Consider the following 15,222-nt stretch of genomic DNA (forward strand, 5'->3'; position numbering starts at 1 on the left):
CCGTTTCTCTGCCCCTCACCTTCTGCTCTCCTCCTCTCCCCTTCAGCTTCGTCCTCTCCCAGTTCCCTCCTTGCTCACTGTTACGACCGTGATCACGTTGGCTGTCTGTTCCATGTTTACACTTGCCACAGATGCCGCGGTCGCAAAAGTCTCTATAAACTAGTCCTAGTATTGTGACACGAGCCAGCAGCTGGGGACACACGCTCACCCCACCATCTGTGTGTGTGTGTGTGTGTGTGTGTGTGTGTGTGTGTGTGTGTGTGTGTGTGTGTGTGTGTGTTCTCGTCAATCAAGTAAACTTCCACTTACCTCTTCCTTATTAGTGTATTTCTGTATCTCGCATGTTAATATACACTTGTGTGTTATTTATACGATGGTTGTCCACAGAAACGAGATATGTGTAACATGTAAGAATAGAATAAAGCCTATGTCCCACTGTCAGGAACTTTCCCACGACACGCCACGATATTCAAGTCTTCGGGTGTCGCCGCATGTCGTCATAAGTAACGTGGCGTGACTTAGCGATGACGTAGCGCTGACGTGAAGAACTTGGTCATTCTTTGCCGTCTTTGGCACGCTACGACAATTTTTGGAATGTTCAAAATTTGTCAGCGTGGGCTCCGACAAGGAGGAGAAAGTGACACGTCGTGGCGGTAACGTCATTTGTCTTAAGCCCCTGTCACACATACGCGACTCAAGGGCCGAGCACAGCGCGATTCAAGGTCGTAACGCATTTTTTCATCAATTGTCTCTTGATTCGCCGACAAAGCCCGGACTCTTGAGGACGATCGTGAGCCCCTGGAACGACTTGTCGAGCCTCACGATTTTTAACACGCGTGTTGAAAAATCGTGGCCGCCTCACGACTTGCCAAAAGTCATGTCACAGTTAAGTCGTAGTCGGGAGTGTCATAGATCAGTCCTGTAGCAGTCTTAGCTCAATTGGATGCGTCATGATGCATTCGTTGCGTGTCGTGATGCGGTCACTGACAAAAAAAACGTTACGACTGCATAACGGGTCACCGACCACAACCTGACTGTGCCCAAACTCTGAGACGACCATGCAACACATTTTGACAGCCCATTCGGAGATTCAGAATCATGGCTCACGACCATGTGACAACTGCAACAAGACCACATGACGACTGGACTATGCCCAAGTCCAGACTGTGCTAAGAGTGTGCCAAGAGTCTTGGCGGGAAACCTGGCATGGTCGGCGATCTGGCAACACTGGTCACACATGGCAACTGCGGTGTGGGAGAGGTGCCAGAGGGTAGTACACACACACACACACACACACACACACCTACCACCACCCACCTGCCATCTGCCACCACCCACCAGCCGCCTGCCATCACCTACCAGCCACCTGCCACCTGCTTCCACCAACTTGCCACCTGCCTCCACCCACCACCCATGTACCCGCCTGCCACCATCTTATTCACCTACCACTTACCCACTTACTACTCACTTACCTACCTACCAGTTACCCACCTACCACTCACCACCCACCTGCCACTCACCACCCACCTACCACCCAGCCACCCACCTACCACCCATCCACCCAGCTACCACCCAACCACCCACCTGCCCACTGACCCACCATAGCCTTCCTGATCACTGACAACTCTACTGATGAAGCCAACTCAAAATAAAACCTACTTTTGTTTAATAAAATCTGGAAATCTATTACCATACATCAATTACCTCTGTCTTTATACCTGTTAACTATTTGATGTGGGGTTGGTGTGGATATTGTGGGGTTGGGATGGTTATATAAGGTGGGGTTGGGTGTCACTGGTGGTCCAGGTGTGATGCCCTGCCACATGCTGGGTGTCACTGGTGGTCCATGTGTGATGCCCCGCCCCATGCTGGGTGTCACTGGTGGTCCAGGTGTGATGCCCCACCCTATGTTGGGTGTCATTGGTGGTCCAGGTGTGATGCCCTGCCTCACACTGGGTGTCATTGGTGGTCCAGGTGTGATGCCCCACCCCATGGGTCGGTCGTGTGGGGGTCGTGGGGGGTAGTGGGGGGTCGGGATGCATTCCCCAAATGCCATGAAAGGGATGTATATCTGTATTTTTTGTTTTTTTAGCTACATGAAATAAACTACAGGATGACCAAGGTATTTGCAAAGTTAAAGTAGAAGAACAATAATGCGACTATATATGGCCCGTTGCGTGACAGGTTACCCTGGTTTGCTGGCCACTGTTTGTCTCAACAGTTGGTTTCGTGTCATTTGCGTCAGTTTGATAGGACAGCCGCCTCGTTTATTCTCTCACCGTGTTGATACTGATCGTGTGTAAGCCACGTACTTGACTCATTCATCATCTGTCTGCGCTTTATCGTAATACTAAAATGTTATATAGTAGTAATACATATCCGCGTTGTCTTGAGAGGGATTGTTCATAACGCGTGTATAGTTTACGCTATAGATGTGCGAAATATATTTATATTATTTTAACAGTTTGATACTTGGTATTGGAGAGGGACAATTTCCTGTGGTGGCACCGGTATAATAAGGCGGCTCTATTGCCAGGGAATACAAACACAGCGAGAGAAAGTCAGTTTAAGCCTTCAGTCAGCTGGGATCACATTTCAGATGAGCTTGGGGTTATTACTACTACTACTGCTATAAATTATAATGATAATAATAATAAAAACAATAATATTAATACCACTACCACGACTGCGACTACTACCACGACAACGACCACTAATACTATTACTACTTCTAATACAACTACTACTACTACTACAACGACGACGACGACGACGACTACCACGACGACTACGACCAAGACCACGGGTACGACCATGACCACTACTACTACTACTACTACTACTACTGCTAATACTAATACTAATACTACCACCACCACCACCACTACTACTACTACAGTGTGATACAGTTTTCTTATATATTGAAGTGGTGGTACGTGCAAACGATCTAGTTTAAATCATGGGAATGAATTTCGTTTTGTGGCTGCGTTCCACCAAGTCTGTCATGCACATTGTTAATTAATAGCTTACGTGTGTAGCAGTGAGTACTTAAAGTGCAACAGCGGTGGGTGCAAGGTGTACCTACAGTGTGTGGTCTGTCTGTAGTCAGGGAAAAAAGTTTACCCACTGTTCCCCTGCGTCTGCTTCAGACACCCTTACCTCTGCTATCGCATCCTATTAAAAAAGATTCACATCCGGACAGAGAAGCATACCTGTCAACTCAGAAATAATTTCCCTTCGATGAAAGTCAGAAGCAGAAGAGGGGTGATATAGGTGAATTTGTGTCCCCGACTGTACAGTATGAATAAAACCATTCTGTGTCAAGCAGTATGAACTGAACAATACCCTTACTGCCAGCGTGTACTTCCATAAAAATACGAACAGTGTATGCAATGTACAGATATTGTGGTTCAGCCAAATTTTAGGGTTTGTTTTTCATGCAGCATAAGTCTTACTGGAGGCAATGACTCAATGGTCTTTTTTTTTTTCCCCTGCCACATACACTTATATACATGCTACCACTTGAGCTCAAAAAATTTCACTAAACCTGCGTAAACTCGTCTGTAGGTAGTATGAATAAATGAAGTATGTATCATTAGACTATATAGTTTACCCACTTGACTCCAGTGACCTATTTTTCATTCCATTCCTGTTACCACCAGATGATTTTATCCACTTCTGAAGAGATTTTTCGAACTGGAGGAGTCAGATACAGCTTTCACTGACCCATTCACTATTAACCTACAAGTTCTACCTTAGCCGAATAAAATCGTCTGGTGGTAGCACGAGAAAGATAAATGAATGTCATCGGACTGAAGAGGTTAACGATGCCTCCTTGCCATGACAGACAGACATATATCCATCAAATAACAACTTGTAGCGTTTGCCTGCTACACTCTTTGTACCATAACTTGGCCCAGATTTGTTTCATTTTGTAGCTTATTTCACATAACACTGTTACAGAATAAAACAATACTTCGACTATTCATCGTTTTCATAACACTACATGATTAGCATCATATTCTAGCTTTAATCTATTGTTATGGATCAAGAATCAATTTGTATATATTTTAATCTTAGGCCAAATTAATGTGGAAAGAGTATAGTTTCTCCCTCCTCCTGCCTACTGCACCTTATCTGTACATATAAACATCACATTAACGTGTCTGCATGCTCGTAGTGCTGACTGTCGCCGTTCTGGTGTTATCTAAGCATAACTTCAGCCCACTTGCAGCTTTAATTACCAGCTTCCTCTGTGATTATCTCAGCTAGACATGCTAATGACTGCCTGCATTATAAGGCATTATAAAAATAATTCTCTCCACCCACCTGTAATTACATGATGTTTGCAGCTCCAAGCAAGTTTTTCGGACCCGAATTTTACAGCGATGAGTGTGTGTGTGAAATACAGAGAAGAAAGTGATGCGTGTGTCAGATGTAGTGATGAGTTTGTGCAACACACAGATGTGTGCTGGAACACAGCAGGTAAGTGTTGCATGTGTGAAATACCAAGCAGATAACAACTCTGCGTTTACTCTTATCTGACATAAAATCTGTAATCTTTATCTCGGTTGATGGCTAAGTGTAGTTGGAATAGAGGGTTGATTCGACTAGTAACCAAAGAGACTCATTCCTACCTCATAACTAAGACTCATTCAATTTCATGCAACCACGACTTGCTATTTAAGTTGTGGGAGTGGCCCAGTTCCGCCTCAGCAGCCAGGTCCTAAGTCTATCGCTACAAATATTTAGCGAGTCATCGTCAGGTCTTACAACATCTGTAAATATCTGTATGCGGCTGTTCATTTAACCATGTGTGTTTGTTTTCACCGGCAAACCTACAGCCACAAAGAAGTTGTACAAGCCCATGAGATGAAAAACGTTAGCACCACTTATCTTACGAGTTGCGTCACGGGCAAATTCATGTCGAGACACATATAGTTCTTTCACCTGTAAATGGCCCAGATAATCGTCCTTTTGTAACTATATCACGTAGCTCAATGGTTATTGTCAAACTAAATAGTTCTTTACCAGTAAACTTTTGTCTGACTGTGAATATAACTGGACAAACAATATAAAGTAACTGTTCAAGGTAATTAAGACATAACAATCAGACACTCCGAAACCTGATAAATTATTTCTCAGTAATTAATTGACTGATTAGCTTATTCTCTTTCTTTCTTATTCTTTCTTATTTTCTTTCCTATTGACAGAAAGTTAGGTACTTGTACAACTCAGAGAGCTTTCAGCAGTTATGAATAACATATTGCAGCAGGCTGTTTTGCTGTGGGCAGTTTTGCTGTAATTTTAACTTCTGTAGCTAAGAATCAACTCCCGTTGGATCAGAAGTTATTCTACTGTTAACACCAAGTTATACTATGTAATAGGAGTCTTTTAATGAGTGGGTATAACTAACCCTAACTCACCTATTCTTTCTCCTCATATCCTAGCTGCTTCTCAATTTGGCCAATTCTCTAAGAATACTTAGATACCTGTAGATAGTGTCGGAATGACAGACGACAACGGGCTGGCAGTCTTGGTTAGGTTTGCAAGGGTCTATCCAAGCATCCTGGTGCAACTAATTTACAGCATGCAGCTTGAACGAACTTAAGGGACTGAGCAATGGCGTATCTCCTCGCCCTCCCAGGATTCAGAGATGCCAAAAATTATTTAATTACAGTTACTTAAATACAATGGATTTCCTCAGGATTTTTACAAGGGAGGTGTAACGTAACAAATCAATCTTATATCTTAAATAAGAATAAGAACAAATACTTATTTTATGTACATTAAGGTATAATACCGTCTCCCATTTTCCACGTCACCACAACACACAGGCGCATTCGGGTACAGTGGAATCTTCCTAAGTATTTATACATGTATTTACATTATAGTTGTCCATAAAAGTTAAATGCATTAGCATTTAATTTATTAATAATAAGGTTTATTAATTAACAAGAAACTAAAGTAAATCCCTGGGTAAATAAACCACTTGAAGCAGCAATAACTTTCTCTGGAATTTTCCTCTGCTTTCAATACGGAAAACTATTTTCAACTTGCACATTTTACTGTTAAACATAAGATATCTTGATCTGGGGAAAAATAGTTTCCAATATTGGCGCCAGGCAAAGAATGATACGCTGTATCATGCAATATGACCCCTAGCCAGAAGATCTATCCACAAGTCTCGAGAACCTTGTGTTGCAGCCCTTCCAGATCGTGCATCTTCACTCAATTGGTCTCCATCATTCAATATCTCAGGGATAGATGTTAACTCAAGGGGCACCAATTTTGCAATGGTTTTTGTATTGATATGTCTCCTGCATTTAATTTTAACATGTCTCAGCATCCCCTCCGAATCCGGATGTGTGGAGATGACTTTAGCTAATGGCCACTGGGATCTTGGTTGATCTGTTTCTTCTAAGACCAAATCTCCTATGTCTATGAATGACTTGTTACTGGCAGCTTGAGCCTGATAAAACCTCTCTCTCTTAGGCTCAAAAGATAATCTTCGCCCCAATGTCTGTGCCAGATGTCCAATACCTTTTTCAAACGTTGATATCCTTCACACAGATGTTGCCCTAGATCATTATACTTTATGATGGGATCATCTACTTCCTCCTAGATATCAACACAAGGCACCAGACGGAGCTTTCTGTCGTACAACATATGAGCTGGTGTCAAGGCTTCAGTTGATACACTAGTATCATCCAGATATGTTAAAGGTCTATCATTAATTGTATCCTTAATATCAGCTGTTACTGTTCTTAGCTCTTCTCTAGTGAGTTTAGTTCTGTGTAAGGCTTTCCTTAGGCAGTTCGTCACAATATCATTCATTCGTTCAATGAATCCATTTTGCCATGGGCCTCTAGGAGCTACAAACTGCCAGGTACAATTTCGGATTCCCAGGGTCGACTTAACCTTTGCGTCATTCATTATACTTAAAATCTGAGGTGATGCTCCAACAAAATTGGTTCTGTTGTCGCCTATTAATTTACTAGGACAAGACCGTCTTGTTGCAAATCTAAATACGTTCAGAAATGTCTCAGAACATAAATCTTCAGCCATTTGCAGATAGGCTGCCCTTGTATAGGTGCAAGTAAGCAAACCTATATACACTTTAGAGGGAGTTCCCTCACCCGTAACAGTTATAGCCCGTGTGTAATCAACTCCAGTTACTTTGAAGGGCCGACTTACATCTACCCTATCCTTTGGTAAAGCAGGTGGTCCTGGATAGTCACATGGTCGTTGTTCATACCTCCTACATATAATTATACTCGAAATATTTCTTTACAACCTGTCTACCCATAGGAATCCAAAACGTTTCTCGGACTCTGGCCAAATTTTATGGCACACCTCCGTGAAGAGTTAACTCATGGGCTTCCTTAACAATTGATTGTACAAAATAAATTATTCTTGGGTAACAACACAGGATGTCAAGTTTGGAGAGGCAAATCAGCCTTTACTATTTTGCCACTGCATCTGACTAGACCCTTTCTGTCTAAGAATAATCCTAAATCTCTTACCAACATTTTATTGCTGCTAGTACCTTGGCGTAAAAAGGTCAAAAATATCTCCGTAATATTTCTTTTGCAGCTTTTTCACCAAATATTCCATGGGCTCAAACTTTTCAAACCCCACTTTCTTATTCAAACATTTTTCAAAGAATTTAGTATTGTTAAGGTATTGTCTTATTGATGAAAATCTACTGATGTCTGTCACATCTGACTCAGGTACTACAGGATCAAGGTTTACAACACTAACCTCAGCAATACTATACTGTTTCTGCTTAGGCCATTTTTTAGCAATTAACCATTTGGGACCCTTGAACCACAAGTAATCTCTGATCAATCTCCTTACTGTCGAGCCTCTAGAGGGCAGATCAGTTGGGTTTTGATTGAAGGATACATGAATAAATCTAAATTTGGAAGACAGTTCTTTCATGGTCTTCACTCTGTTGAGGACGAAAGGAATTTTACTGTCTTCCTTTCCTATCCAGTAAAGACAAATCTCACTGTCAGTCCTTATATAAATATCTCCAAACTGAGTTTCAAAAGTAATGGTTAAATACCTGGCCAATTTAGTTCCTGCTTCTATGGAAGCCAATTCCATTTGAGGTAGGGTTCTTCTCTTTTATTATGGATGGTGCAGGTGGTGTTGGGTTAATAAATGGTAGGCGGGTCACTTGGTGGGCCTGGCACCAGCACACACAATGCCATGCTCAGGTTCTTATCACACATGTTATATCACACAGGCAGATTAATACGTAGAGTGAATGGTTTGGAAGCAGCAAGAATGAAACATTACACCTTCCTCCGATGATGTATATTTGTTCTATCACTGCTACCACAAAGTGATTTATTTAGTTTTGGGGAGACTTATCGAGCTGGGGTAATTAGATGAAGTCTTCATTAACCCCCTTCTCTGCTAAAGGTATGTCTTACCGGTACGTTGAAAACTATTGTTTATGTTATCTTGGAAAATTCGTAGCACCTCTTCTTTAGCGATTTATTTTGACAGCTATTTCTTATATCCCCTTGTAAATCACTCATGTAAACTATGTCGATATTGTTATGGAACAGAGAAAGATAATGTACACTTTAAGCGAGAATACTAAAAATCACTACTGTCCCGTAAAGTTCCAGGTTCAAAACAAAAGAGTTAGGTAAAATTACAAGTTAAAGTTTAATGTTCAAACTAACAACAAAACATTCAGGACTCATAAGGATAATGTAATGACAAAAGACAGGTTAAATATATGGTTAACTGCAATAGCCTCTATTAACACGAAATTAGCAAGAGTAAATTTATCTAAGTCAGCCCTAATAAAATGAGAAAACCGGCTAATGCTCAGTGAATGCAAGATATATTATTACAGATACAAAATATTATTAATAATGGCTGACACCCAAAACACATGAATCACAAAAACCTTACTAGGCCTAAGAATTAACACCTTATGCTACACAGTACAAGAAAAAATGCAATAACAGTTATACTCAAATTACACAGCTGCTAGATGGTTGGAGACTTCCTGAGCACTCACAATAATAACAACTGCACAGGGGAGAACAGAGATGTGAACAAAATGAGGAGTAGATCTAAGTGGAAATCAATGCAGAGACTGAGCTCATTATATAGGGGTCGGCAGAGCCCGGCACAACCTGCAAGAAGGACGCGCAAACGAAGCCATGGGGACAAAGAGTCGACAATCCTGCTCCGAACAACAGAAAGAACGACCTACTCTATGATAAGGGTAGAAGGGGGGAGTGAGGTAGAACACGCTTGTGATCAAACATGCAGCATACTGTACATTAGAATTACACAAAAGATGATGAAATCATAGGCTATGTAACACCTCCCCACAAAGAAAAAAGAAATTTCCAATGAAATTTCTTATTACTCTAAAACAATCTGTCTAAAGTCTAGATAAGCAATCTGCAATAACATTTTCTTTCCCCTTGACATGCTGTATGTCTAATGAATACTCCTGAAGAAGTAGACTCCATCTTGTCAATCTCTGATTTTTATCTTTAAACTTACTAAGGAATTTCAGTGGGTTATGATCGGTATAAATGACTATGGGGTCAAAACCAGAACACAAATATAATGAAAAATGCTGTAAACCCAAAATCAAGGCCAAAAGCTTTTTCTCAATAGTTGAGTAGTTCTTTTGAGGTGGAGTGAACTTCTTACTGTAATAAGATACAGGGTGTTCAATACCCTGATCATCCTCTTGCACCAAAACAGCCCCAGCTCCTGTATCACTTGCATCAACAGCCATCTTAAAAGGCTTAGCAAAATTTGGAGTAGCGAGCACTGGCTGACTTAATAGGATAGCTTTAAGTTTGCTGAAAGAGGATTCACAGTCATAGGTCCAGACAAATTTAACTTCCTTTTTCAGTAGGTCTGTAAGTGGTGATACAAGAATTGAAAACTTAAGAACAAATCTCCTGTAATAACCTACCATTCCCAAAAATCTTTGTAGCTCTATCCTACTTTTAGGTCTGGGAAGATCACTTATAACCTGAACCTTAGCTGCTGGTGGTGCAACATGTCCATCACCAATTACGTACCCAAGGTACTGAACTTTACCTTGACCAAACTCACACTTTGATAAATTAGCTACAAGATTAGCCTGAACCAAACGCTCAAGAAATTTACTGACGTGGCATAGGTGATCTTTCCAGTTGTCACTGAAGATTAATACATCATCATTATAAACAACACATCCTGCCAAACCCTCTGTTACAACATTCATGAGCTTCTGAAAAGTGGCTGGTGCATTCTTCATACCATATGGCATTACAGAACATGCAAAAGTCTTTCCTAGTGTTACAAAACATGAGATCTCCCTAGCACGTTCAGTCATAGGTACTTGCCAGTATCCCTTTAACAAATCAAACTTACTTTTTTTTTTTTTTTTAATGCGAGGAAGAAGGAACCAAAGGCCATGAGCCCGCAGTAACAGTTCCCCCCAAGAGAAAAACAAAATACAATATAGAGCCAAATTCTAGATCCGATCATTTTGAGATGCCTGGACACACTGCGTTTGAAAGACTGGAGATCATAGGCAGCAGGAAATACAGACAGAGGGAGACAGTTCCAGAGCTGACCTGTTGCATAAATGAAAGACTGGGAGTAACGGTTAACTCTTGCATTAGAGAGTTGGACAGAAAAAGGATGAGAGTTTGCTGCCAGACGGGTGCTACGCGCCCGTCGTAAAGGTGGAGGAATGCAAGCAGACAGTTCAGAGGAGCAGTGACCATTAAAGTAGCGATAGAAAAGAGATAAAGATGCAACAGTGCGGCGAAGAGACAGAGGTTGAAGGGAGTCAGTAAGAGGAGGAGAGTTAATGAGACGAAATGCCTTTGACTCCACCCTATTGAGAAGAGCTGTATGAGGGGAGCCTCCCCACACATGAGAGTTGTACTCCACACAGGGGCGGATAAAACCCCTGTATAGAGTCAACAATTGCGCAGGGGTAAAGAAAGAGTGGAGACGGCTTAGCACACCCAATCTCTTGGAAGCAGATTTTACAAGAGATGTAATATGATTTTTCCAAGATAAGTCCCGAGTAAATGAAACCCCAAGCATGTTCAAGGATGATGCAGGATTAAGCTGAATATTATTAAACATTAGTGGGTATACCTGTGGAAGATTTTGTCGGGTTGAAAGGTGTAAGAACTGAGTCTTAGATGCATTAAAGACAACCATATTATTTTTACCCCAGTCAGAGATACGAGCCAAGTCAGACATTAGGTGTGCCATAGCCTCATCCCTTGTTTGTTGAAGTAACTGTTGAGATGGGCGTTGCGGGAACCGAATGGAAAGGTAAAGGGTGGAGTCATCAGCGTATGAGTAGATAGGGTTAGATGTACAGCTTAGAAGATCATTGATGAATAAAAGGAAGAGAGTTGGTGATAGGACAGAGCCCTGAGGAACACCACTATTGATAGATCTAGGAGAAGAACGATGGCCGTCTACAACAGCGGCTATAGAACGACCAGAAAGGAAGCTAGCGATGAAGGCACAGATAGAAGGATAGAAACTGTAGGAGGGCAGTTTGGAAATTAAAGATTTATGCCAGACTCGATCGAAAGCCTTTGAGATGTCAAGTGCAATGGCAAAGCTTTCGCCAAAGTCCCGAAAGTAGGATGACCAGGAGTCTGAAAGGTAGGTGAGAAGATCGCCAGTGGAGCTTTCCTGACGGAACCCATACTGACGATCGGAAAGAAGGTTGTGATAGGAAAGATGCCTTAAAATTTTTCTATTAAGAATTGACTCGAAATTCTATTAAGAATTGACTTATGTACCTAGCCTTTCCGATCTTGTCTGTGCAATCTTCCACGCGAGGGAGAGGGTGTCTGTTTTGGTTATCTGATTAACACATCTGTAGTCGATGCAAAGCCGCTGTGACCCACCTGGCTTAGGGACTAGAGTGACAGGAGAACTCCACTCACTCTGACAGGGCTCAATCATCATGTGGTCCAACAAGTAGCCAAGCTCCTTCTGGATGAGAGGAACTTTCACTGGGTTCACACGGTAAGGAGGCAGTTTAATTGGCTTTGCCTCTCCAACATTGACATCATGCATCAACACAGTGGTTCTTCCTGGAGTGGCACGGAACACTTGCGGGTACTCCTGCAGTAATGCCGAAAACTCCTGCCTTTCCTCGGGAGGTAGATGAGAAAGCTTAGTCTGGAGATCATTCATGATATCAGGATTCTTCCCCAAACTATCACTCAGGCTCATGCTGCATGGGAGAGCTTCACTTGCAGACTCGGGTGGAACAGCTACAGTGCAGACTGGGTTATTTTCGTCCCGCCTGTGATATAACTTTAGCATGTTGATGTGACAAAGTTGCTTGTTTTTTCTACGATCTGGTGTGGCGATGACATAGTTGACATCACTGAGTTTCTTCTCCACGAAATAAGGACCACTAAACTTGGCTTGAAGAGGTTGCCCATGAACTGGTAGCAGAATCAAGACCTGATCTCCTGGCTGAAAGTGGCATAACCTGGACTTCTTATCACACCAAGTCTTCATCTTCTCCTGAGCAGCTCCTAAATTCTCTCTCGCCAGCTGTAAAGCAGTGGACAGCCGTTCTTTGAACTTCATCACATACTCCAGCAGGTTGACGTCATCTTCCTCCGACAGCCAGCATTCCTTGAGTAGCTTAAGGGGTCCTCTTACTTCATGGCCAAACAGTAGTTCAAAGGGTGAGAAGCCCAGTGATTCATTTGGAGATTCTCTTGCAGCAAATACAACGAATGGAAGACCTTTATCCCAGTCTTTCTGATGTTCCAAACAGTATTTCTTGAGCATCGATTTGAGTGTTTGATGATATCTCTCCAACGCTCCTTGGGTCTGGGGATGGTAAGCTGAAGACGTGATCTGGGTGATGCCCAACTCTTTTCAGAGACTGCTTGAAAACATTTGACATGAAATTACTTCCCAGGTCTGACTGTACCTCCTTGGGCAGACCAAACTTTGTGAAGAACCCTAGCATTTCCTTAACCACGTTCTTTGCTGAGACATTTCTAAGTGGAATGACCTCAGGATAACGAGTAGCCATATCAATCAGGGTCAACACATAAGAAAATCCTGAAGAAGTCTTAGGAAGAGGGCCCACAATATCCACCAACACACGGGTGAATGGCGCCTCAAAAGGAGGAATGGGAACTAGAGGTGCAAACTTTTCGGGCTGATTACACTTCCCCACAACTTGACAGGTGTGACAAGACTTACAATACCACGAAACATCCTTGAAGATACCTGGCCAGTAGAAGTGTTTCAAAATGTATGCCACAGTCTTCCTCACTCAAGGGTGTCCTGCCAAACTGGAATCATGAGCCACTCTAATGATATCCTGCCTACAAACACGAGGGATGACAACTTGATGTACAACCTCCCATTCACAGTCGGCTGATGCTGTTAGGGGTCTCCACTTCCTCATAAGTACTCCTGACTTTATATAATAACAAGTTGAAGCACCAGCTGACTCTTCCTCACTGCAAGCAGAGTTAGCTAGACCTTTCAACTCAGGGTCAGCAACCTCCAACTCAACCAACTCTTGACAAGACAAATTATCAACACTACGGGGTACTGCCTCATCTGGTGAGTGGTCCAAATTAGCAAGAAAAGTGTCAGCTAGGATAACATCATCATCATCATTATCCTCTAAGTCACCAGTAACTTTAGACTTAGCCCTAGTGACAGCACATGCAGAGAACACATCAGGGACACCACAATCCTGGGCTGCAGCCACTGGCTCACTAGACAACTGAGGAGCTGGACACACTTGACTTCCACCAATATCATTTCCAAGTAAGAAAGTTACACCTGACATTGGGAGTGTCTCAACCAATCCAACCATAACTGAACCATTAACAAAACCAGACTCTAAATTCACTCTGCACAGAGGGACAGAGAAGTAATTATTCCCTACACCTTGTAAGATTACAGTTTCATCAGAGGAATTAACATTAGAGCCTAGAACACTGGTCAGCATAAGGGATTGGCAAGCACCTGTATCACGATATATTTGAACTGATTTCCTGTCATTACTGTCCAGAGGACTGACAAAACCATCAGACAGGAAATTAGCACATGAACTCTTGAGAGTGTCACCCACGTTACTGCTCAAAAGAGGAGCTTCATCATGAGAATTTAATTTACCCCTCAAAGCAGGTTCAGTTAACTCAGTTAAAGAATTCTGGGAACTCTCAAGGGTGGACACTAGACCAATTGACTGAATATTTAAAGACTCCTTTTTGTTCACATCACGCTGTCTCCTGAAACATTTCTCTGTAGTATGACCAAACTTACTACAATAAGTACATTTACTTTTCTGAAATCTAGAGGTGGAGCTGGTATTTACTTCCTGAGAAACTGTCAGCAACTTTTCCGCTGGTTTTGTTTTGATTTCTTTTTTCTCTCCTTGAGTAGTCTAATAAATTCGATACTATTTCATATATATATTTCCAGGGTTCATTTATGGCGGTATGCTTTATGAAGACGAGTCGAGTACCTGTTTCAAATTTGGCTGGATGGTTCAGATATTTGAATAATAGCTGATAATGATTAATAAGTCTTTAGTAATTGTTCTGTTCATATTGTCAAATGGTTTTCGTTAGTTTAATGAGTTGTGTGTATTTGGAATTGTTTAATGCAAGCAAAAGTATGAACCATTAGTTAATGATTTGGTGTATCTCGTATGTATACAAATCTATTTTGGTAACCAGTTACCGAGCTGAGGAGAGAGAGAAGGAAGAGTGGCCTGGCAGTTCCATACCAGCTGTTGCCCGGACTGTGCCGCGCCTCCTGCTGCCTCGTTACTGGTGCTAGTGTTATGGTGAACCTTGGGTGTATGACGGGATTTACATTGGCTAAGGGGATCCCCAGTTAAGTGCTGAGATTATAAAGCAGTCGAGTAATTCAGTGCGAGTGACAGTGTTCAGTGGAGGCGGTGGAAGGGCAGCAGTTGTTGTGGAGCTCAGGTAGCACATTCCTTTTGGTTATTTACATATTGTCTGGTATTAATATGCTATGTTATTGTGTCTAGGTTTGGCTGTATCAGAGTCCGAGACTCTGGTAGTTTAAAGGTAGCTGATACCCTGCGAGGTGTACGAGTTCATACACCGTTAGTCTGTTTCAGGTCCCAGGGGGGTTATTGTGTGGGGGACTGCGGTGTTGCTTTGAAGTGGGACAGTAATAAGT

The sequence above is a fragment of the Coenobita brevimanus genome, chromosome 13 (genome assembly GCF_032717465.1).
Source record: "Coenobita brevimanus isolate Jiangsu-jjx chromosome 13, ASM3271746v2, whole genome shotgun sequence".
Classification (NCBI taxonomy): Eukaryota; Metazoa; Arthropoda; class Malacostraca; order Decapoda; family Coenobitidae; genus Coenobita; species Coenobita brevimanus.